Source organism: Lepisma saccharinum, chromosome 26 (assembly GCF_977018435.1).
Source record: "Lepisma saccharinum chromosome 26, izLepSacc3.1, whole genome shotgun sequence".
Taxonomy (NCBI): domain Eukaryota; kingdom Metazoa; phylum Arthropoda; class Insecta; order Zygentoma; family Lepismatidae; genus Lepisma; species Lepisma saccharinum.
In genome coordinates, this window is record NC_139254.1 from 61,703,557 (window position 1) to 61,729,281 (window position 25,725).

General features: G+C 39.2%; 2 protein-coding genes across 2 annotated transcripts in view; one reads left to right on the top strand and one right to left on the bottom strand.

The window, feature by feature from the left end:
• The window catches only part of LOC145979711 (cryptochrome-1-like), an 88,303-nt gene extending 65,261 nt beyond the window's left edge, over nucleotides 1-23,042 (bottom strand). The window contains exon 1 of the mRNA XM_083112685.1: nucleotides 22,829-23,042. The gene's annotated coding sequence lies outside the window, so the exon portion shown is untranslated. The remainder of the gene's footprint in view (nucleotides 1-22,828) is intronic.
• Nucleotides 1-25,725, top strand: part of LOC145979686 (alpha-tocopherol transfer protein-like) — a 59,233-nt gene that overhangs the window by 5,650 nt on the left and 27,858 nt on the right. The window lies entirely within an intron of this gene.

Below are 25,725 nucleotides of genomic sequence, written 5' to 3' on the forward strand. Positions count from 1 at the left end.
TGTTCTTTAATTGCTCTTGTATTCGTGTATTCGCGTGTATTTGTAGTCATTTTGTTGTGTTTTCATATTGTAATGTGAGTGATAATAATAATGTCTAACTGTGCTGTGAGCACATGTCGAAACTATCTCAGGAAAACTAAAAATTTTGATATATTTTACCATAAATTTCCTCCCAACGAGAAGTTCCGGAAAATCTGGGAGAGCAAATGTTATCGAAAAGACAAATTTCAGGTTGCTAACTCGAGTATTTGTTCTTCACATTTTTCACCAGAATGTTACGAACGCGATTTAAAATCGGAATTATTAGGAATTACACCAAAGAAGAGCATGAAGAAAGATGCCATTCCTACATTGTTACTTCCAGTCACACATGTGCAGGTCAGTGACGACAACAGCGTTCGTGCAAGATGTGCAAAGGCAAGATGTGCTAGGAAAAGGGTTCTCTCTAAGGTAAGTGAACAATTATTAGTGAACAGCAGCGTGCCACCTCAAGAACAAAAGCCTTTATCTGTGTTGTCATTCGTTTGTTCAATAGAAAGTGAAAAAATCGAAAACACAAAACAATTGGAAGTGCTTCGTGGGGAAAATGAAAATCTGAAGACATATATGTCATGAGGAAATCAAAAACCTTAAAATCAATTTGCAAAAATGGCAAGCAAGGTATAAGAAGGTATTGCAGTCAAAAGTGGCTTTAAAAACAAGGGAGCGGAAGAAAGTGAAAACTATCGTGAACAAAAAAGGTTGCGTTTATTGATACTAGGTTGCCGCCTGCCTCACCCGGGGAGTGCTCCTGTGGAAGATGCTGGGGAGACCACGATGCTTGCTTCATTGTTTGATGGTCTCGTCGATTCTCAAACAACTGGCCAAAGACAAGAAGTGACCTTTACGTCATCATCTGTAGACTTGCCAGATGAAAACAGTGACATGCTTTACTTGATGAGAAATGAAGAAAAGGAGGCTCTGCGGTATGTTGCGGGCTATATCGCAAGTAAATGTAGGAATGTCGAATCTGGTGAAATTTGTGCATCAAATTCATCGGGTGGAGGATGGATAGAAACTTTGTCACGGGGTGGCCTTGTGTCTCCTTCTCCTCATTGGATGCAAGTTATAAAAGAGTGTGAGGGAATATTCCGTCAGTTCCACGGAAAAACAATAAATCGGGGAGCAAAAGTAATAAGCAGTCTGTTGGAAATTCTGAAAAATAGGTTTTCCCATGAAGATCCGAAGATGCTCAAGTTGTTTTGTAGAGCAAGAACATTTTTCCGAGTTCGATATCTGAATCGCAGGAAATGCCATGAAACAAAAACAATGGACCCAGAGCTGCTCTTCTTCCAGTTCTTTCCAGCACTAGCCGTGGGTAAGTTTATGCTTTTACATACTTATAATTCTTCTATACACCATTACTTTCATGTATTCTGTGTAAGTTGTTTTGCGATGCTCTTCAGTATGTGTTTTTTTTCTCTTAGAAACAAGAGCGTTGCAAGCTTTACAGTGCTGAAAATAGCAGACACGCAGACAGTATCATGCTGATGACGTCACAGAACCCCTGCCGAAGTTGTAAACACGGTGATTGACAAAAAGACCTGTTATGACCAGACCTTCTAGAGCGGGGGAAAGTGGGCTTCGACGGACCTTGGTCTGACGTTCGTGCGGTGAGCAGACGACAGAATTCCGCTCCTCCAGCGACAGTCGTGAAAGGGAAGTACAGCTGTACGTACTACTGTTGCTAAATTAGTGTTTTTGAGCAAGGTTTGCCTAAATCACCCAGGAACATTAGCGTATTACCAAGTATCTAGAAACATTATCAGACGTGAAATAAGTCGTGTTAGAGTAAATTGTGTGTATATTCGTACATCAAACAAAGCATTTTTTCGAATAAATATATGTATGTGCGCATGAGTGTTCACGTGCTCATGCGAACATTATCAGGCGACGCGCCTGGCATTAAATAAATAAAATGGATGTCCAATGTCGCAGCAGCATCCGAGTATTGCCAGAATGGAGTTCCGGTTCATTCCGGCTCACTTTAAACGCTGCTTCCCTCCAAGAAAAGAAAAAAGTTTAATATGCGTACTGCAACAACATAGTTATTCGAGCAATATATATCAAACTTCCGTCGTCGCCTTGTAATCAAGGGATCCCGGGTTCGCAAGCCGTCGCAACGTGACTCGAGGTGACTGGAGTCAAATGTTTCGTCCGGTGTGCGGCGGCTAATAAGAGCCCAATGTTAAACGTTCCTCGAGTCGGTTTGCAACAAAAATGACTCGTCGCGTCGAGTCGGCCCCTGAACAGGCGTATAAGTAACCCCGTAGCACACCATGGTATAGTGGAGCCCAAGTTAAGAGTTCAGTATGGGCTTTTACTTTTGAGATCACCACCTCCAAACATGTGTGTTTCGGTCAAAAACAAAAGCCGTTAACATTCGAGGAGAAAATCATAAATATGCAAAAAAGCAGAGGAAATGTAAGGTTTTGATGGTCTATACCTTCTTTTACAATTCAGACCATTCAAAAAAGGCGCTTTCCTTTCTTGTGTTAACCGCGATTTGGGGAGTTAAAAATAACAGCCTTCCGCCTGTTGCCTGTTCCCACTCGCTGCAAACAGGTGTTGGGAAGAGGGCGGGGAATGGCCAGGCAAACGTTCGTGAATATGCTTCCGTGGGGTCAAGTGGGACAACGTTGAGATGGACCTAAAGGAAATCGGTAGGGATGGAAAAGAGTATATAGATCTTGCTCAAGATAGGGACAGATGGAAGGCCTGTGTTGCTGCAGCCATGAACCTTCGGGTTTAAGAAGGCTAGAGAGTTAGTTAGTTAGTTAGTGGGGTCAAGTGGTTTCTTATTTGTGTGCTCGTTTTCTCATTTTGGGCAATTCTCCGAAAACAGGCATATTGTATGCACTGGCGGATCTAGCGGGAGACCCCCGGTTCACTTGCTCTTCCCAAAGGATGACTAAGTATTATAAAAAGTAATGATAGCATTATATTAAATAAAATAATCGGGCAGTTCTTTTCCAGATAGTTAAAATAATAAATCAAGGTTTGACTCAAATGCATAAATGGGGAATAGATTTATGAGATACTTAAAGTAAATTTAATCCGAGACTTGTTGCTTGCAAGACAATAACGTTAACTGATTGACACAAAGCGAGAGCATTTTAGATTGAATATTTCGGACGTATATCTCTTTCTTTCTGTAATCATTATTCACACAAATACAACAGAACTTCATCTGTTTCACACCTCTACTAATAATTGGTTAATTGAGTTTTGAATCTACTTTTGTGCACAGATATGTTAATTGGGACAGGACCTTCGGTTTTATGTGAGATATGACTCACTAAGTGCCTCCACCGGATATGAAACCCTAATCCCTTCATTAAAATGGGACGACGGGGGGATTTGCTTTGGTGTATGCCGGTATAATGAACACGGTTCTGTTTCAAATGAGACAGTGCACTGAAAAATGTGAAAGAGGCCTCCCCGATGGCGCCGGGGTCGATACCCGTTGGAGGCACATAGTGGTTCGGATCCCACTTTAAACTGTAGGTCCAGTCCTGATTAGCCTTTCTGTGCATGCCGACGCATGTGATAAAATAGACAGCAAGACGTATAAAAAGTAGATATATTCGGAAAAAGTTATTTTCAAATCTTCCTCCATGGACCGTCATTATTCTGGACCAACAACGGCAAGAATGAACAGCATCCCACCAAGTCATGCATTCTTTCATTGAACAGTACCCGTTCACCACTAACTTTTGTTGCGGCGTGTACTACAGCAGACGCTCGATGCGCGCTGGAGCTCAGCACACTGCCCCAGTCTTCCCCCGCTCATCTCTTGCATTAGCGCTCTCTCCTCTCTTTAGGGTAGCGAAAACAGCCTCCTTCTTCGCTTCTGTTGGCTGCAGAAAACATATCCTCTGCAATATACTCGGACGGTTACGCTGTTTGTTAACGTATTTAACACTGCTGTTACATTATTGAAACAACTTTTTGATTCTTTACATTTGCTGTTACCTGCGGTAACACCGGTTACACGTTTCTGCCTTTAAGTAAGTTGTAAAGTGGGCCGCACTCCTGGCGAACGCTCCATGTACACAGGAGTATAGTGGAACCACAAGCAAAGAAACCTGCGCAGACCCGCGACTCCTGTGCACCGTACTCCCGCGGGGAGGGGAGGGGGAGAGTGGACCATGCTGACGCGACCTGAGCGGAAGAAGGGAAAGCTGCGCGGGGACTTTTCGTCCAAGGTTTTTTCCTTGTGGTTGCTAACCCTGTTTTGAAGGGTGAAAGGGGTGGTCAGCTAACATTGGGCATTTCTGTCAACAATGTAAGTGTGAAAAGAAAGATACACGCATGCATACGTACTGAAGTAAGAAGGGAGGGGTGTATTGTTCCTCTGGTTACTCCTCTCTCGAAGGCAGTGTTTGTAATTGACCTACACTCCTAAAAATAACAGAACACTTTACATTTTTTTGGAAACGTTTTACCAATAAAATTTAATGTAGAAAATGTGAATGTTTTCTTGTAAAGTACTTTTATTAACAAGAAAATGTTTCGTTGTCGAGCAAATAATTTTGTTGACAATAAAGCTTCCCAACAATTATTTAGGATGCACTGAACGGTTTTTAGCATGTTTATCGCTTCTTTATTGAGTTTCTTCGATTTTCTCCCCCAGTCTACTGCAGACGCTTCATAATATTTCACGACTTTCCGGTATTTGGTAACACAGTAAACTACAAAGAATAATGTTCTTCTAAGCACAATGTACGTACAAGTCAATAACGTCATGCAAGATTGCCTTCACCAAATGTTTCCAACCAACAATGAAATTCACCATGTCATATCGGATGATTGGGAATGTTGAAACACTCACTCTTGAAAGAAATCGTTCATGATTACCCGAGCAAATTTTACGAGGTGACCGGCTCCACATTAGCGCTCTTCTCGTATCACATGTGTTATGATTTAAGTCCGGACTTTTTTATATAGTCAGAACATGCGAAATGTGTAGAATAAATCATTGAAATACGTAAAAAAATATGCACGTACATCAACATACATAATAATGTTTTTTGTAGAGAAATTACATTTGGGATTTGTCTCAGAAATATGATCTGCAATTGGTCTACTCAGTGGCCTATTGAAATGGCGCAATGTACAGTCACCGCGGGGTTGTAAAGATTACAATGTCTCCCAATGGGATCGTTACAACCCAACAGTGTCCGTGACTGTACATAATTATGTGTAAAGATAAACGGAAAAAATGTAACAGGGAATTCATATAGGCCTACATCGTTCCTAATATCGTAACTTACCGACAATCACTGTGCGAATTATGCTTTTAGCTTGGGGGGGGGGGGGGGAGGATGCCCACTCAGAGGCGCATTTGTGATTTCATTTTGAGATTTTTTCTTGCAAATTTGTATATGTTAGCAGTCAGCAAAGTAAACTATTGAGTACCTTAGAACATTGGTTCCAACTTTGGTGATTAAATCTTGTGATAACATTTACACGTAATTTAGAAATGTTACTGTATTCGCATTGTAAGAAAACCAACCAAACTCCTACACAAAAAGAGCTATCGAACTAGTAACACCGACAACTTGACGAAATTTCTATTCGAAATGTCCAAGAAACCTACTTACAAGATTCTTCGGAATACTTTAATACATGTAAACTATCAGCACTGTGCGAAGAGAACTTAAGTGGAAAACAGCTGCTGTTGTCTCGACTGAGAGGTTGGTCAGTTGCAGAAGGCTGCATCCTTTTCGGCAGGACAATCTTGGGATGGCTGGAACATTAATAAACACGAAAGATTTTGCAGTTGTGAAATGCTTTCAATCCCATTTTCAATGAGGGGTCAATCCATATGAAGTCATACAACATGGTTGCTTGACTATTTTTAAAAAAGTTTATTTTTTGTGTGGTGTGAGTCTCACATGTTGACAGTTCAGAACCACTGTTATTTTATTTTTACTATCACCGATTTGAAATTGGCGGGCATTTTTTGTATCATGGCGCGCGTCATTTTCTCCATTCATAACCATCAGCGGTAACTTTTTTTTATCTCAGCTCTGGTACAGTGTCTCTCAAAAGTTTTAGGACAACGACATTTTAAACTAGGCAACCCAATTTACACAAGCCGTTGGTGGGTTGCGTGCAGAGTTAGGCTCAATTTCAGGGTTGCCACGTGCACAATAGATATTTATAAAATACGCGAAAGAAATATAAACAATTATTATTGTATAAAATTATTAAAAATATCACTATTATATCGCAAATGACAAAATTCTTTCTGAAAGAAAAAAATAGGTTTCTAGTATTTCATCGCTGATGAGTCTACAGTAAGGAAAAGAGGTGAGAGGAAACGAAAGGTTACAAAGGAGAGGAGAAAGAGAAAGCGAAAGGACAAGAGGAAAAGTATAGGAGAGAAGAAAGATAGGATAGACGAGGAGAGGAGATGTAGTGAGGAGAATGGAAAAAGATTCGAGAAGAGATGAGGAAAAAGAACAAAGAAGAGAAAAGAGGAGGAAAACGAGAGGAGAGGAGGAGACGAGAAGAGGGAAGTGGAGAGTAGAGTAAAGGAGAGAAAAAGAGAAGAACGAAAAAAGAGAGTGCAGTGGAGTCCGAAATCTAAGACAGGAAAGGAGATAAGAGGAGTGGAGAAGAGTGGGATGAAGATAAGATGCGAGAAAAGTAGGTAAGGCGATACGAGATAAAAGCAGAACAGGAAGAGGGGAGAGAAGAAGGAGAAGGAACTGGAGAGAAGAGGTAGTTGCAGAAAATATGGTCTGAGCGTCAAGAATGGATGCATTGGTCAAATTATCGACATGAAACATTCAATAACATTTTGAAATGTATTGGAGAATATATTAGATCGGTGCGAAATACCTTTTGGCTGAGTTCAGAGCAAATTAAAAATCTTCCATGTAAGATCTTTGATTTTACCTGCGATTACACCACTAAACAAATGAACGTAATTTTTAATATTTATAAGAATTATTCATTTTTTTTCTCTACTTCTCGGTTCGTTGAAATTGAGATTTTGTAATTCAATATTTCCCCTCCCCCCATCGTTCATTCCAAACTGAATCATTCCGTTTCACACGGCGTGGACAATGAACACAATAGGATATGTCTAAAACTTACGAAAATTTTCTGCCACCGGGAGGGTTCGAACCTACGACCATCAGATTGACAATCCTGAACGGTAGCCACTACCCTACAAGCTTTCGTTCCTTAAACCAGGTAGAAGAACCGCTACACCACGCCTTTACCTTCGAATGAAACAACAATTTTTTCTAAGTATTCTGTCCCTTTAATATTGTAAATGTCGTTTGGTATACGTGTAGTTGAACTTTTACTTTAATTTTGATTTGCTTTCTTGTAGTATAACCGATATCTTCGAGAAATAATTTTCGAAGTAATTAAAAACGAGAATATTGGTAGTTGTGAAAATGCGAGTTATTTCTTCTAACTTATTATTGTGATTAGACATTACTAATGGAAAATATCTAGAGGCTTGAACATTACAGGACGATGTCCTTTTCCTGTGATACTGTAACAGACAAATTGCTTGTTTATTGATGCAAGTATTGTGTCCATAACAGTCTTATGAAATGTATTTGCTGTTGCGTAAGGTAACACGAAATAATTACACCGTGTGCGAACTACCAAATCTGTGCAACGTTATACGTAAACAGGCGGAAAATTTTATTCATAAAATCATGTCACATTTGACAGTATTAGTCAAGAGAGACTCGTGGGACACTGTGTTAAGGTGATGGACTAAATCCTTCTATTTTTTCTTACTAGAAGAACAACAATTTCTAAGGAAGAGCACATTATTATTATTTCTTTTAAATGCTTACACTTTCCTTTAATTGGGTTAAAAATAAATAAGAATATTGCTTGTATTTCTGTCATTGACGTAGACCACAGAGAGAGACAGACAGACAGACAGATGTTACAAAATAGTTCAAATAGTGCGAGCGCCATTAAAAAGTCATGATAATTCTGTGTTGCGTACTTAGAATTATTCATACAATAAAGAACATGTCTAATTGTGAGTTAACAAAAAAACAATAATAAAGAGACATTTTCGCATCACGATTGCATTACGAAAAAGTCGGGACAGGGATTGAAAGTAACGCACTGTCCTGACTAAATCGGTAAATCGGACGTCTGCTAGCCTTGCATCAATGATTATAAAACTAAAACCACCCAATATAGCAGCTTGAAGACTTTTGCGCAAGAAACAGATTCATTTATGCAAGAGCAAAATTGAAATTTTTACACATTTCAAAAATCGATGATGTTATTTTCGTATTTATTTATTTAAAGGTTCACATTTAAATATTTTAGGGTTCGAGGGGGGAGCATGGCCCACATGGACCCTCCCCTGGGTACTGACCTTACGTAGACAGTGGAAGAGAAATTTTGGAGAACCTTTCTATTAAATTTAGTATTTACATTCACCTTATGCTCAGATAGATTAAACCGTTTATTGACAAATCGTGAACTTTTCGTTTAATAGATAATATTTGGTTTTAGACGACGGGAGAACATTGGTCGAATTTATACTTCTACAATAGCAATCGCGTTCGGAAACCGTGAAAAAAAATGACTTGGTTTTCAAAGGCAGACAAGCTTGGTAGTCTAGCTTGCTCGCGATCAAAGTGACTCACTCACGCTATTCAAGGCCGCTTCTTATCGCAAAACACTGTGCTTCGATGCACAGTGTCTGCACCGAGCACGTTACAAGTGACCAGAGTCGAATTTTAAAGAGAATCTGAAGAATGGTAGATTTCATCAGAGGCGGCTGGGTAGGCACCAGCTCAACATGCAATAGTTTAAGTGATAATTCCTGACAAACAAAAAACCGTATTGAATAATTATTGGGATAGTAATACGTGTATCCGCTCCTTTTTAACAATGTAAGCTCGAAGACAATCTGTATTCCATTGATTTATATTGGCAACTTGGTCAACCGGAGGTTATTTTATCGCCTTCGATGATCGAATTGTCTGATCGATTATTTTTTGTTTACCCAGGAACATGCCCCATAGGAGATTTCCGAGACCGGGTTACGCTACTCACTCGTAGCTCCCCAATTTCTTCACGATGGTGGGTTTCTACCGGTCCCATACACAGGCCGAGAACCTAGAGAGTGAGCATAGGCGGACTCGAATCCATGCCGTCCTGCAGTCGGAGTCCAAAGCACAACTCCTTTGACCGCACGGTCACGGAGGAGGACTTTTCTTATCTTACCTTTGGCTAATCGCGACGATGAGGATGAATTATGAATAGAAAAATAAAGAAGGTCACGCACAAAGTAGAGGACGATCTTCAACCTCTTGGGATGACGAGTTCAAGCCCTTAATATGAGGATTTCAACCTTAGACGACCTCAATTTCAAAATTATAAACAAAATGCCTACTTACACTAAACTTCTCATCAAGGCCAAAATAGTTTGTAACTGTGAAACTACCCCTGAATACAAATTGACATTTTTTTCCATGTGAGTAAGAATTCAATGTGTGGCATACAGACATAGATGATACCTTTTGAGAAACAATTAACTGTACCCTGTCCCAGGATCTCTGGAGCAAAGCCGCGCATAGCGGAAGAGAAGTGGGGAGAGGGGATAGAGTGGACAGAGCGAATCAGTGCACGCTGCTGGGAAGGCTGGTAACTGGAGTGGTTTTCCTCCCTCCACGCAATCCCATTCCTCTCACGTGTTCATCGCTGCTCAGATACTTTTTTTTGTTCACCTGCTCCAGAGATAAGTGGGACAGAGTGTAGTTCGCATACATGTAGCAAGTAAAGAAACTTATCCTAGAATGAAAATTCCACGTAGTTTTAAAACGTTTGTTTAAGCAATGAATAACTGGAAACGGATCACACATAATTCCCTTGCCAAAATCTAGTGGTCGAAAATTAATTTCAAGACATTTCATATCTATTCACCAATTCCAAGTTATAAGGAACTATTTCGTAGATGTTCATGAAACCGTTATAAAATTACAAATAAAATATATTCACAAGCTAAGATATACTAATACGAAGAAAGAAATTCAGAGTTAAATTTCAAATGCATGTGTATAAAGTAATTCTAGAAGTACAGAGCTATATCTGAGTATTTAACTTCTGTTAAACGTTACAACGTTACAAACGTTCTGATAACGTTTACAATATTGAGGCGACAGAATAATTAGGAACTGTAGCTCCAAGAAAACAAAGGGCGTAGTGTATTGGTTAGAGTTCTTGAAAGCATTGCGGTCTCACGTTCGATCCTCCATACTAGATGTTCCTTAAAAAATAATCCCTTCCATTAAACAAGAGCATGGTAACATTATTTGTAAGATCAGTATATAGGGGCTGCATTGTTCTGCATATGAAATTTATAAAAAAAATAATAAACAAATAAATGAATTGACACACGTTCAACGGGATATTTTTATATATAAGATCGTGAATTATGATACTCTAACGATAATTGTGTACTGCTTCAAAGACATTGACAAATATTAATGAAATAACTATTTATATGTGTGGCAATTCAGGACATGCTAATTTTACCCCTTTTCCCACTTGAGTTCAATGCAAGGATACCTCCGCAAATATCGAATGAAAAGTTCTCACCATGTGCAATTCTCCATTAAATGTTTTCGCCGAGTCTTACTACTTTCGTTTTCTTTGTTACAAACAATACTTGTTTGCACGTTACATGCAGGAGAGTTGCATCTACATTTCACATTGGTCAGCTCCTTCTACCTGGCTTAAGGAGCGAAAGCTTGTAGGGTAGTGGCTACAGTTCAGGATTGTCAATCTGATGGTCGTAGGTTCAAACCCTTCCGGTGGCAGAAAATTTTCGTAAGTTTTAGACATATCCCATTGTGTTCATTGTCCACGCCGTGTGAAACGGAATGATTCAGTTTGGAATTAACGATGGGGGGAGGGGAAATATTGAATTACAAAATCTCAATTTCAACGAACCGAGAAGTGGAGAAAAATTGAATAATTCTTATAAATATTAAAAATTACGTTCATTTTTTTTAGTGGTGTAATCGCAGGTAAAATCAAAGATCTTACATGGAAGATTTTAATTTGCTCTGAACTCAGCCAAAAGGCATTTCGCACGGATCTAATATATTCTCCAATACATTTCAAAATGTTATTGAATGTTTCATGTCGATAATTTGACCAATTCATCAATTCTTGACGCTCAGACCATATTTTCTGCAACTACCTCTTCTCTCCAGTTCCTTCTCCTTCTTCTCTCCCCTCTTCCTGTTCTGCTTTTATCTCGTATCGCCTTACCTACTTTTCTCGCATCTTATCTTCATCCCACTCTTCTCCACTCCTCTTATCTCCTTTCCTGTCTTAGATTTCGGACTCCACTGCACTCTCTTTTCTCGTTCTTCTCTTTTTCTCTCCTTTACTCTACTCTCCACTTCCCTCTTCTCGTCTCCTCCTCTCCTCTCGTTTTCCTCCTCTTTTCTCTTCTTTGTTCTTTTTCCTCATCTCTTCTCGAATCTTTTTCCATTCTTCTCACTACATCTCCTCTCCTCGTCTATCCTATATTTCTTTTCTCCTCTACCTGTCCTCTTCTCCTTTCGCTTTCTCTTTCTCCTCTCCTTTGTAACCTTTCGTTTCCTCTCACCTCTTTTCCTTACTGTAGACTCATCAGCGATGAAATACTAGAAACCTATTTTTTTCTTTTGAGAAAGAATTTTGTCATTTGCGATATAATAGTGATATTTTTAATACTTTTATACAATAATAATTGTTTATATTTCTTTCGCGTATTTTATAAATATCTATTGTGCACGTGGCAACCCTGAATTTGAGCCTAACTGTGCATGCAACCCAAAAACGGCTTGTGTAAATTGGGTGGCCTAGTTTAAAATGTCGTTGTCCTAAAACTTTTGAGAGACACTGTACATCCTACGACAATGAGACAAAATCTGTGATGTTAAGCACATTATAGGTTACAATTATATTTCTGTGTAATTTTCTAAATATCATTCCTTCATAATAAATTTTATGTATTTTCATCGCTCAAAATGACATTTTTGGACATTTGTTTTAGGGGGAAGGCAGTTTATTTGACACTTGAATTTTTTTGTGCAAGTACCTGTGTACCAAAATTATGTGAAGCTTGAGACTTCGATCCTTTTTTCCCTACAGGGTCATAAACATGTACTTTTTGTTAAAATAATCCAAGTTCAGGGTTAAATATCTCTGGTGGGCAGTTGTTTAAAAATCTGAAATTTGTACACAATACAGTACTCCATGATAAGTAACTTCAGTAAAAAGTTTGAGTTTGAGATTCAATTGGTTTAAGAGGAACAAAACTAGTGAAAAATTAAATATTTTTCATTAAATATGGTATGACAAATTTCATTTCTTCTTAACAATTTGTGTTAAAATTTTGCAAACTGTAATTTGGAATGTCAATGAACAACATTACAACCCTGAAATGGATCTACAGTAAAGTATATATACGAGGGCGTGCTGAAAAGTAAAGCTTCCTATGTTTTTATTTTCCTTGTTACCTTGTAAACGCATTTTGGATTTTGAGCAACCATACATTGCACTTATAAGACTTTCCCGCTTCTCCATTGAAGGTTTCAAACTTCTATCACCAGAGGGTGCTGAACTATTGCGAGGAAAATGGCAGCATGTAACCATGCAATGTTGGTGAAGCGCCTGAAGTAGCGTACAGTTATCGAGTTTCTAACATCAGAAAATGTGCTACAAGTTGACATTCATCTGAGACTAAAGGCATTTTATGGGGATGAATGCGTAGCCATCAGTACTCTGCGATCTTGGGCTATTCATGCTCATAAAGAAAACCCAAGCTGAACACGATTCCGATGACATCCATTTTCCTCGCAATAGTTCAGCACCCTCTGGTGATAGAAGTTTGAAACCTGCATTGGAGAAGCGGGAAAGTCTTATAAGTGCAATGTATGGTTGCTCAAAATCCAAAATGCGTTTACAAGGTAACAAGGAAAATAAAAACATAGGAAGCTTTACTTTTCAGCACGCCCTCGTATATATACTTTACTGTAGATCCATTTCAGGGTTGTAATGTTGTTCATTGAAATTCCAAATTACAGTTTGCAAAATTTTAACACAAATTGTTAAGAAGAAATGAAATTTGTCATACCATATTTAATGAAAAATATTTAATTTTTCACTAGTTTTGTATCTCTTAAACCAATTGAATCTCAAACTCAACTTTTTACTGAAGTTACTTATCATGGAGTACTGTATTGTGTACAAATTTCAGATTTTTAAACAACTGCCCACCAGAGATATTTAACCCTGAACTTGGATTATTTTAACAAAAAGTACATGTTTATGACCCTGTAGGGAAAAAAAGGATTGAAGTCTCAAGCTTCACATAATTTTGGCACACACTATTGGTAGAGATAAAAAGGTTACCGCTGATGCTTACGAATGGAGAAAATGACGCGAGCCATGATAAAAAAAAAAAAATGCCCGCCATCTTAAATCGGTGATAGTAAAAATAAAATAACAGTGGTTCTGAACTGTCAACATATGGGACTCACACCACACAAAAAATAAACTTTTTTAAAAATAGTCAAGCAACCATGTTGTATGACTTCATATGGATTGACCCTGAGGGGGTAAAAACATCTCTGGCAGGGATAAGAATCATTTTCTTTTTTCCGGGGATAAAGTATGGAATTACATAAAAATAAGGGCCTCAGTTACAATTAGTTCTTTTTTTACCACATTGTGAAACAAATGTGCTCTTCATTTTCCGGAATTCTCACACATTTCTCCTTGAGCAAGACATGGCGTTGTGCAATGTAACTTCGGAAGACCTAGAAAATAAATTTGTACTCCTCCAGAGGAAACTTTTATTCAAGCATTGTCTGCTCCCTGTGCTTCTACTTCACCAGTTCCGGTAAGGTTTTTAGTCTCTTTAATTTTAGCAGTAAGGGAACCAGCGGCGGTACCAGACTCTCTGGTGTGGGAGGGGTACTGGTTGTCCAAGACTACGTGGGCCAGCTCTTCAAATGCAAACGTATAGGTTATTACGTCACTCAAAACAATAATTGGAAATTGAAATACAGGGTTATTAAAAAATAACTCCCTGATTTCGTGATTTTATTTGGGAAACTTATAGAACATATCGTCATCATATGGGTGTACGCGGAGTTTTGTGCGTCCACTTGAGAGAACTGGGGCTAACATTAATCATGTTTTTATGTAGGTGTAGAGGGACCGAATTTTTTGGTCAGGAAAAATTCCGACGTTCGCCATTTCCTGACTAAATCGGGAAATTTTCTAGACTCAAAATGCTCAAAATTTCCCGACGCTGTGAAGACCTTGAATACTACGCACTACTTTCCACCTCAATTAATTGTTTTTTGCATTTCTGGAATAGAAACTCGTCTTTTTAAGAAATTTCAGACACTTATAGTGTAATATATCGAGAAATAGCCACTTTAAAATACAACTATTTGGAATTTCCCAGACAAAATGGGAAAATCGTCGATGTTATCTTATCCACACATGGACATGATTATTGAATGAAAGTATAGTTTTTCGCCACGAACATTTCGGCCTTGAAAATATCTTTCTTGATGTTAAAGAGTTCCAAGTATGTGTCGATGAAATCTATTGAACTGCCGACCTTCGTGGCAGAGTTGTTAGCACAGCGCGCTACGACACCAGGCGTCCCGGGTTCGAATCCCGGCCTGAACATGGTTCTTAGTTAGAGTTCCTTCATCGTCTCATCATTCAACCTCATCTTCGGGATTAGCCAAAAGTGGGCAGAATGCTAAGTAAAATAAGCCAAATCAATCAATCAATCAATCAAACTATGGTAATGTTCTTCATCACGAGCAATATGTAAGGAGCGCGTCGAGTATCTGAGCGATGCTCGCTGAGCAAGATTTTCGCTCGTTGAGCAGAGATCATTTACTTGACGGGTGTGCTCATTGACCAAAATATCACGACCGTCAAAGTAAAAGTATGGTTGCACATAAAAGAAGAGAATGGTTTAGTGTAGTGCAAAAATAATATTATAATTATGGCTTCTCAAAACAAATACCGGATGCTTATGAATGAGAACAAATTCAAACATTTTCCACGAAATGATATTCTCACATATTTAAACAACTTTTCAAATCTACGGTGTATATTCCAATTTAAAACAATCACATAAAGTGGAAAATTGTATTGCCTTGTGTTCATGGACGTCCGAAAAAGGGGGCAAGTTGGGCCGCGGCCCCCCTGGAAAATGAATGTCCCCCTGAAAATTATATATTTCACCATAATTTCATTTCAGCCACAGTAATTTGTTAATTATTATAAATATGTTGAAGGAACATTATAATTTCAGACTGACAGTGTTTTTTGAGGAAGCATCACTATTATGGGGGAAAATATGTCTCCTTTGCCCCCCTGGAAGAAATTATCTTGCTTACCCCCCCCCCCCCTGAAAAAAAATCCTGCGGACGTCCATGCTTGTGTTACTTCAGTACTTCCTCTATAATTACACTATAATAGCATCGTCAATCACTAACACCAGAGTCGAAACTAGTGTTGGGCGATATATCGTCTAGACGATATATTGCGATATTGAAAAAATATCGTCCAGGAGATATCAACTACACGATATATCGTCACGATATTTTGGCGATATATATCCTGGCCACGATATGTATCGTCACGATATTTATAGCGTGGCCACTATATGTTTTGTAATTTAACTTATGGTACGTGTTCGATGGTAAAGTATGAAGATGGTATGCCTATTTTTGTGTTGATCCAGTCCTTCTTATTCCGTTTCTCCTTCCTTACACACTGCACTTGTGATGAAGTTTGTGCTGAAAGGAAGGTGTGGGTGTAAACTATTTCTATTAAATGCATCATATCTCTCTCTCTCTCTTTCAGTATTTCCGTAAAATTTGCACTGTTGAGCTATTTGCAGATCGGTAGATTCCGAACATGTACCACGTGATATGTGTATCTTATCAACGATATAGCATCCATCCAGGACCGGACTGGCCCACCGGGACACCGGGCAAAATCCCGTCTCTGTGCCCATCCGAACACACAAATTCGGTACCTGTTTTTCTTCCTACTGCTCACAATTGCTCACAGATATAACAGTGGTGAATATACATTTTCTTTTTTGTGTCCTCCTGGACTTCCACAGGGCGGATTAAGAGCCGAGCGACTGACTCGGGGCACCGCCCTCGTGAAGGGGCGTCAAACCGGGAGATTCTCCTTTGATGATAGAACCAAAACCTTATTTCTGATTACATAAGCTTGGCTATTTGTTTGTTAGTTTGAGTTTATTTTTAAGTCCACTATATGCATACAAAAGCTAATCGGAACTGAGCTTATAGTTTAAAGTTGAATCCGGACCACTATGTGCCTCCACCTAGTGCGTTGCTAAAATTTGAAATAATTGAAGTTACTACTGGCCTACTGCATAATACATTAACAGTATATAGACTGACAATTCACAAAGAAGCAATATCAACATGTAAATATAGTACGATATAATTCTGTACTACAGTATGTAAATTATTATAGTGGCCTTCATGTTTAAATGTTATCATTACAATACGCGTTTCATACTTTTTTAATTTTAAAAACACCTTCTCTATCAGTGGCGCAACCACAGGGGTGCAGGGGACATTGTCCCCCAACCTTTGGTGGAAATCAACTCTAGAGGGGGCAAGGGGGATCAAATTCGAAGTAGAACAAAAAGCAAGACTATAGTAGAATCTACGAGTAGCAGATCAAAATGATACTCAAGATGAAATTAGTTTTGCCCTATTTCTTTCATTTTTCTTCCAGACGGCCAAGGGCACCCGCAGGGGGCCAATTGCCTCCCGTCGATTTCAAATTTTGTACAAATAAAAAAAATACATTTCGTAAAATGTTCAATCTCGCTTCGCCGCAATGTCTGCTTTTCTTATAGTCTGAAGTTCAGAGCCGTAGCTAGGTGGCGGCGAAAGTCGGATCTGGTAACTGCGGATCTAAATGGAAAAAAAATGTAACAGAGGATTCCATTGCTCCCGTGAAATTATTTTAGCCCCATTAATTTCATATTGTTTTCAGTTTGCAAAAAGGTGTCTTCAAAAATACAGTTTTCAATTGTTAGGTGATGCGAAATTGAACGTGTTGAAAATATATTTTAAATTGTTTGTTCCGACACTATTGCATTAGGACCGACTTGTAGCTAACCTCTTTTTGCGTGAATCACGATGATAATAACGCCTTTGATGTTACTACTACTACTATTATTATTATTGGTACGTTTATCCTGTTGCTGCCCCCCCCCCCAACAAATTCGTGGTTGCGCCTCTATTCTCTATTGTAATATGCCTTTCTTTCAGCTTTTACTGTAATAATAGGCCACTACAATCAACGATTTCTTGGGGCGCCTTCTTAAGGAAAATGCCACCGCCATCATGTCAGTGAAATATATCGTGTTCAAAATTAATTAAAAATCGTGTGTCGCTTCACAACTATTTGAAACTTGAACCCTTGATTGAAAAAAAGAAACTAGCTTGTGTATCACTTTATTTAAATAGAGTGATACAATGGTACCCCGTTCGTTATACCAGTAAAATGCTCCGCAGCTAAAAAGGAATATGATCTTCGCGAGAAAGTAATGACAGTATTGTCAGGTAGGGAAATATATGTCTCCACGATATTTATTGAGGTGATAATATACAAGTAAATCGTGTTGGCGATATATGTATATCGTTACCACGTTTTGAGTGCTAGCCAAGACCGTGATTGAGGCAAGGGAATCACCATAACGTGGAATGTTTAAATTTATTTTCGTTCTCGTACATAGTCAGCCAGAACGACGAATATCTGATTTTCCGCATAGGTCACTACAACTCAACTTTCTAGCATTCGCAGATAAGCATTAGTTTACCTCGCATGTCTATAGGTCCTGTCCAGTCTTACGGCGGGCGCCCTACATGCTGGCAAAGGGAAGTGGGGAAGCGACCAATCCAATGCCATATGAAACGCAGCAACCTGTATAACGAGGTTCTTCTCGACGTCGTAACTCTCTGTGCCACCGTTTTGCCTGGTTGGTCTGCTGATTATTCCCCGCTCCCCACTTCCCTTGCCAGCATGAGGGCCGGTTAGTTTATTAAACTCTCCAGCCTAAATATTGCGTATTTTGTGGAAGCAGGAAAAGGTTCTTAAAAGTCCTTTCCTTGACTCACCTCACCCAGCAGGTCGTTAGTTGCCGAATCTTGCTCCTAATTAATAGCTTCCTGGAGACGAGGCCTGCTCGATAAAGGGTTCTTAGAGCCGCCCACCGTAAGAGTAGACAAGAGTTATAGGCAGAATGACGAATTCCAGGCCACTAATCAACAAATTTTGCAAACTACGAAGGATGATCGAAAAAAAAGGTTACAAAGCCTATTATGGCATATGTGTTAGACATAGCTGGAAGATCAACACACATGATGATGGAGGGCACTCAACACCAGTCCTCGATGGAATCACCTTTTTTATTCAAGCACTTGTCACAACGGTAGATGAGGTTTCCCATACCGGTTACACAGAAATCCGCGTCAAGTTCTCGTAGCCACCGTGAGGCAGCTCTTTTGACATCATCACATGTCAGATAATGGTGGCCAGCCAACCAAATGGTAGTCCCAGCTCAGCTGATATTGAGCGTAATGTTGTTCTTCTGTCCTCACGAATACACTCATCCACAAGAGCACAGTTCACGTCAATGGTTGAGGTAATGGGTCTACCGCTGTGCCCAGGGTTGTCATTAACAATACTGGTCTGTCCTTCTTTGAAGGCACGACACCACTTCGCTACATGTTGCCTTGAAATTGCCCCCTCCCCATTCACCTCCACAATCTGCCTATGAATGTCAGCAGGTGTAGAATTTTTTGGCCCACAGGAACCGCACCACTGCCCTCACTTTTACTCTTGACCAATTTTCTAGACGAGTCACCATTTTAAATGTCCGCTTCTTTGGTATACATGGTCAGAATCCGAAGTCCTCAAACCCGCAACAATACAAACATGTTATTAATTTACACATAAATTTTCGTTACGTTACAGTGAATAAAACAAAATTTATATGCTTTGTAACCTTCTTTTCCGATCATCCCTCGTATATATATGAAATAATATTGTGACAATGGAAAGAACATTTTTCGAAAATTATTTTGGTTGTACTTTGATTTTGCAACATAGGTAATTACCATTAATTTTTGTACAATATATTTATATAATAATTATTGCGTTTCCATTTTTTCTCGCCCTGCTAACGTAAGTACGAAGTACAGATCTTACAACGTCGTTTCTTTCATTCGAATGTGACGAACCGAACTTGTTATTACATGAAATACCTCTGTTTTTGACGGGAAATTCAGCACGGAAAAGCGGACGATACATATCGCCGGCACGATATATATCGTGGAGACGATATGTATCGCCGACACGATATGTATTGTGGGGATGATGTATATCGCCGAGACAATATACGATACTGAAAAAAATCGTATCGTATCGTCTGCGACGATATTTTCGTGACGACATATCGCGATACCTAATTTTCGATATCGTCCATCCCTAGTCGAAACACAAAAACTATATAGCCTATTCCGTGGCTTAAACCTGTGACGAGCACTGATGCTCCGTTGGTTGCTATAAGCTCTTTTCCAGTCTTACGGCGGGCACCCTACATGCTGGCAAGGGAAGTGGGAAGCGGGGAAGCGACTAATCCAGCGCGTTAAAAAAAGCAGTAACCTGTAGAACGAGTTGTGGGCAGAACTTCCTCCTCTCGACGTCGTAAGTCTCGGCGCTATCGTTGTCGTCTGGTTTGGTCTGTTGCGTATTCCCCGCTCCCCGCTTCCATTGCCAGCATGTAGGGCGCCCGCCGGCTTCGCGGTCCCGATCCACATTGATGGCCGGCCATTGGATTCAGTGTTGAATCCAGCCACTTTCCTCCGGGAACAAGGTCCCCCACAGAGGGGCGGGCCAGGGGGCCACTTTCCCCAACTGAGATATTTGGAGAAAAAGTTTGGGGATGCTCGCATGGATCAACATGGAGAAAATGAAGTAGGTTGCAAATTATCCTGTTGGGGATGTTTTATGATAATTTTCTTAACTGGGGGATAGCAGCACCATACAATTCCTCAGCAAACTGTTTACTGACTAACCGTTAAAACAGCTGTAAGAAGTTGAAATTCGTTACAACAATATAATTAGCTTCTATTACATCAGCACTGTCGCTATACATGTGTCTATTGTTGCTGAGTTCCAATTAAATTTAATTTATTATGTCCTGGTATTACAAGTTAGCAGTTATCAAGATGAACGATAATTTAAATTCGTTCATTTTTTTGACTTTTAATTGTAAAGAGGATTGAATCAGTGTTTATTATTACGAAAAAGAAACAGAAAAAGTGAATGAAAGAAATTTCGTTGCTGTTGTCCGAATCACAGCATGTTCGATACCGTTTGTTCGTAGCGAGCAGGTCGTGATTCGAATGTTCTGCCATGTCACTGACATTTTCGGGGGCGGGGGCACTTATTTTCGGAAGAGATTCCCCATGGGCCAACACGTGAATTTATCACTGTCTGCATTTCACTTTGGACAGAGAAGCTGTAGCCACGAATTGTATGAACCACTTACGAATGTTTATCTCCGTTGGTGGCTCTTTCTGAAATGTTGTCCTCCAATGTCGTCGTGCGGTCGTAACAGACTTTTTAAGTGGAATTGCAGGACACACAACGCCTTTTCTCCAGATGCCGCCATGTTTCATTACATGGTCCAAGCGGCTAAGTGTGGAACCACAAGTAAACGTATCAAAAACTTGTAACATCAGGCACAATCGTGGAAAGAAATATTTCCCATAAGACTACTGGCATTAAGGCTCTATGGGGGAAGTATTTTTTTCATGACTACGCCCATATATTGACGATATGCCCCAGTAAGTTCCCCACAATAAAATGACGAAACCAGGGAGTCCTTTTTTAAATAATGCTGTATTGGTGCAAACACAAATTATACAAATTCCAATGTTGAATTGCGAAAGTATTACATTTAAGATCCAGGGGTTAATAGAGAGTTCTCCTAAAAAGGAGATCAAATCCTCGAAGATTTTCCTTCGTATTCATAACTACATACTTCTTATTTTTTCCACGAAATTTATCGATTGCAATTTGACACTGTGAGGCAGTAAGTGGGATAATCCGATTTTGGGTAGGCCATGTGCAACGGGCCTGTGCTTCGAAAACTCAAAATTGAGTCTCGAAATCTACTGCAACGGGTGCTACGAAACTCAAAATGAAATTCAAAGTCTAAAGTGGTGAGCTAAAACTGGTGGAAAATAAATTCGATCAAACTATACGAGTACCATATTTGAACTTTCCCACCTCATTCGCTCGAGTATTGAGTTTCAAAGCCAGCCCATCTCATCGGTAGCGCTGGTAGCTATGACAGGAGTACCACAGCAATCAATTAAGATCAGACACACTATGCCACATACCACATTGAAACCTTAATCATTCAATCCATTTTATATGAAACCCACTATAAATAAGTTAAAGTTCACTCCTGTTGCAATCCTGTTTCATAAAAGATATATCCCCTTTCTCAGTACAACCTATACAGCCATTTGATCAAAAACACTGACCACTGACCACTGGAATATAAACTGAGATCACCAAATATTCACGAACCAGATGTTCTTAAATGGAAGTACCACCTATGAACCACACTCCCTCCCTTATGGATGTGCATCTATATAAGCTAATATATTCGAAATCTAGGCCCTTGAGCAGTAATGCCTGAGAATAACTACAGATTGGGAAGTTTATAGATTGAGAATCCAAATCAGATAGACACTGCCCAATGTCTTTATCGTTGTAATAACCCCCACACTCTACCCATATTCTCAAAAGCAACAATTATGCCAGAATGACCAATTCGAGATGAATTCCCCTTCTGAAAGAGAATGTCTTCATTAGTACATTTATAGATACTATACTATGCACTGACGGATCTCTTGAGGTTAAATGGTAACACGACTGAATAACAACATGTGTTTTTATTTATTAGAGTACAAGCAAGAATTGATTAGCTTAGATCAGGTTTTCAACGAATTTTCAATGTTAATTTATAAGGCAGCATGTTTCTTTTCCAGCTAGCATTATTACATCTGTCTGACCCTAAGTAAACACTGACCGTACTGTTAAATCAAAGCAAACCAAGTTATGCAAGTTATCACCAAGTAATGTGGTGACCTGTCCTATATAATACTCGACGGTATTTTTTACTTGATACCGGTGAAGCTTATTATTTTTAGAAATAGAAAAATTTGGACGGATTTCACATAGATTTAAATTACAATATCTTCTCCATCAAATGAAAATTAGGATGCTTAAAATATATATTTAGCCAAGAAGATAACAGTCACTCCAACAATAAGTAGACATTCACACATTTGAATACATCACGTGACCTTGACCTTGCTTTTTACAATTTCACTCTTTACAAATTGTTCAAGTGAAAATAGAATACACTAGGCATACATATTTGAGAAATTGCTCTCGATGCAATCGTTTACGACTAGTCGTTTAAATTTTCCTCAAAATGGCTACCGATGCGCATTGATACGACCACGTTTTTCGATTACACGTATTTCCGAAATATGGCTATTTTTGGTCGCACACTCATGCTATCATATAAAATATCGCAGGGATGTTCAGTTATGACAAAGTTTATCCTGCAATTATCTGGTGCACTTAGGTATAAGAAGGTTTTGGTACTTACGATCTTACAGCGGATACCTATCCAAAGATCACCTTGTCCGGAATAAAAATTCAATTATCCATCGTAACACTGTCGCTCCTGTCCATATTCGTTTCGAAACATAAATCATAGTCCTTTATGCATTATTTGCTCTATTCCTATTACCTCGTAATCCTTGGAACACAACGATTTCTGCAGATTCCTTCGGCTTGTCCAAAACTTAAACGTCCATCCTTTTTTCCTTCTTCTACGACGAGTCCATGTGAACCGCTCCGTTTCTCGGTTCTTGGAAACGATTCCGTTCATCTGTTCGGAGATGTAACGTTCATTCTTACGTGCCTCATTGCATCCATAATAATAATAAAATCGCCTTTATTGGAGCGGGCGTGTTTCGGCCTCTAGGGCCATTCTTACAACAGACCCTTGTCTCGGAGATTAATACAATGGAATAAAGAGTATACATTGAGAAAAAATAAAATAAAAACATGAAAACGATTACATATCAATACAAATAAGAACAATTAAATATATAGGTATATACGCGTACATGTATAGATAATGAAAAAGAAAAACAGATTTACCTATAAATTGTTGAACATAGGTATCTAATGTTTGTTGCTTTTGTTTTAGTAACAAAAGGTAAAGTGCTCCCCTGTGCTTAGCACCACGCCATGAAGGCGTATAGGGGGTGTGGGGGTAACGCCCCACACTTTCTTGATCCGGTCACGAGTGGGGGTGATGTGATCAGCATCACGCCCCTGACCGCCTTTACCCCCCAGGGTTTCCCCCAGGTACCCATGTTATTCGACGCTGGGTTGGCGCCGGGGCCGCTTCCAACGTTAGAAAAGTTCCCGGATTTGAACCGGCCGGGGATCGAACCCGGGACCTTGAGCAGACGCGTTACCGACTGAGCCACCGCGGCCACTTTTGTTTTAGTACATATACATATATATTCAGTAATCTGGAACAATGAAAAATATATTAATAATAATGAAGTGAAATAAAATGAAATTATAAGATTTATATGTACACAGTTGCCAAATGTTACAGTGAGTATTTTTATGAATGAAAAGTTGCTCGTGATTAAGTATTTTGCTGCCTTGCCAGTAGATACTGTTTGAGATTGTTTTTAAATAGCTTATGGTTGTTGATGGATGTTAGGGAGGTTGGAAGGGAATTCCATTCTTTAGTGGCAGTTACGGTAAATGATTTTCCGTAGGTTGTCGTATTATGTACTGGGACTGACAACACTTTTTTTCGTCGTGTTACATGTTCATGTCTGCTCGAATTTGTGTTCAGTTTTTCAGAGAGATATGCAGGCTGTTTGTTGCCTAGTACTTTGTGTGTTAAAGTTAATAATTGGTATTTCGCGAGATTCTTGGTGTTAAGCCAATTCAAATTGAATAAGTATTTCGAAATGTGGTCCCTTTTTTTCAGCTTGTAAATGAATCTTATGCATGCATTTTGTAGCTTTTGTAGCTTATTAGTTATGGAGCTGCTTGCATTGTAAGCAACCGTGGCTCCGTAGATTAATCGTGATAAAACTAGACTCTCGCACATTTTTTTTTTAACCTCAATGGCTACAATATTTTTCAAGTGATGTAATGCTCGAAGAGATTTGTTGGCTTTTTTCATCTGCTCTGAAATATGACCTGGCCATTCTATGTGGGAGTCCATGACAACGCCAAGGTTATTTATAGTATTTTCTAAATTTAATGGGTGGCTATTCAATTTGGGGAGAATCATGTTATCTGTGTTTTGGCTAAGCTTTCTAACCAGAAATTTCGTTCCCATTATGACAAATTTTGACTTGGTTGGGTTTAATTTTAGTAAGTTAGTTTGTGCCCATTCACTTATGGCGTTCAGGTCTTTTTGTAGTTGTGATGCTGCATTTGAGAACTCTTCTATCCTTGTATGTATGTATGTCTGAGTATCATCAGCATATTGTTGATACTGCGCATGCGAGAGGCTCTTATGTAAGTCAATTACATAAATGGAGAAAAGGAGAGGTCCAAGAATGCTTCCTTGGGGAACTCCATTTCGAATGTTGAACCACCCAGAGGAACAGTTATTTTTGCCTCTGATTTGTACACGCTGCTTCCTGCCAGAAAGGTACGATGCAAACCAATCATGGGATATGCCGTTAACCCCAATGCTGTGTAATTTAGCGAGTAAAACTTCATGGTTCACGCAATCGAATGCTTTTGAGAAATCAAGGCATACAAGTAAGGTGCTTTTGCTTTCATCGATAGCTTTTTGTACATCATCAGCAACTTTCAGAATGGCTGTTGTGGTGCTGTGTTTGGCCGAAAACCAGATTGATGCTTTGGAAAACTAGATGTAGCTATTACATGTGTGAATAGCTGGTCGTGTACAATACGCTCTAAAATTTTCGACATTATGGGCAGTATACTTATTGGGCGCAAGTCATTCACATTTTTAACAGGCTTACATTTTGCGAGCGGTAAAACGATTGACTTTTTCCACGCTTCCGGGAAGAAACCCTGTGCTAGGGAGTTATTTATTATGACGGTTATAGTATTTAGGCAAAATGGTTAAGTTTATGCCATCATCTCCACATGCCTTCCGTATGTCTTGAGATGACACTGTAGTAAAGGTAAATGAATTTAGGGGTTTGAGGGTCAAAAGTGTTTTGCAAATTTTTTCCAGGGCATCCTGGTCCGCTTCACTCTGCGAAGCTTGTATAAAAGAGTCATTAATGCTATTTGGATCTAGTATTTTTTCGGGAATATCTTGACTGATATATTTGCTACCTATTAGGCCATGTTTACGCAGGTTTGCTCACATTTCTTTCGCATTATTTATATTCTTATCGATTGCAGATTTATAATAGTGAAACTTGCTTTTTAGCTCTGTTTAAAAAGTATTTGTAGCTAAGAAGGCTATAGTTATCGCCG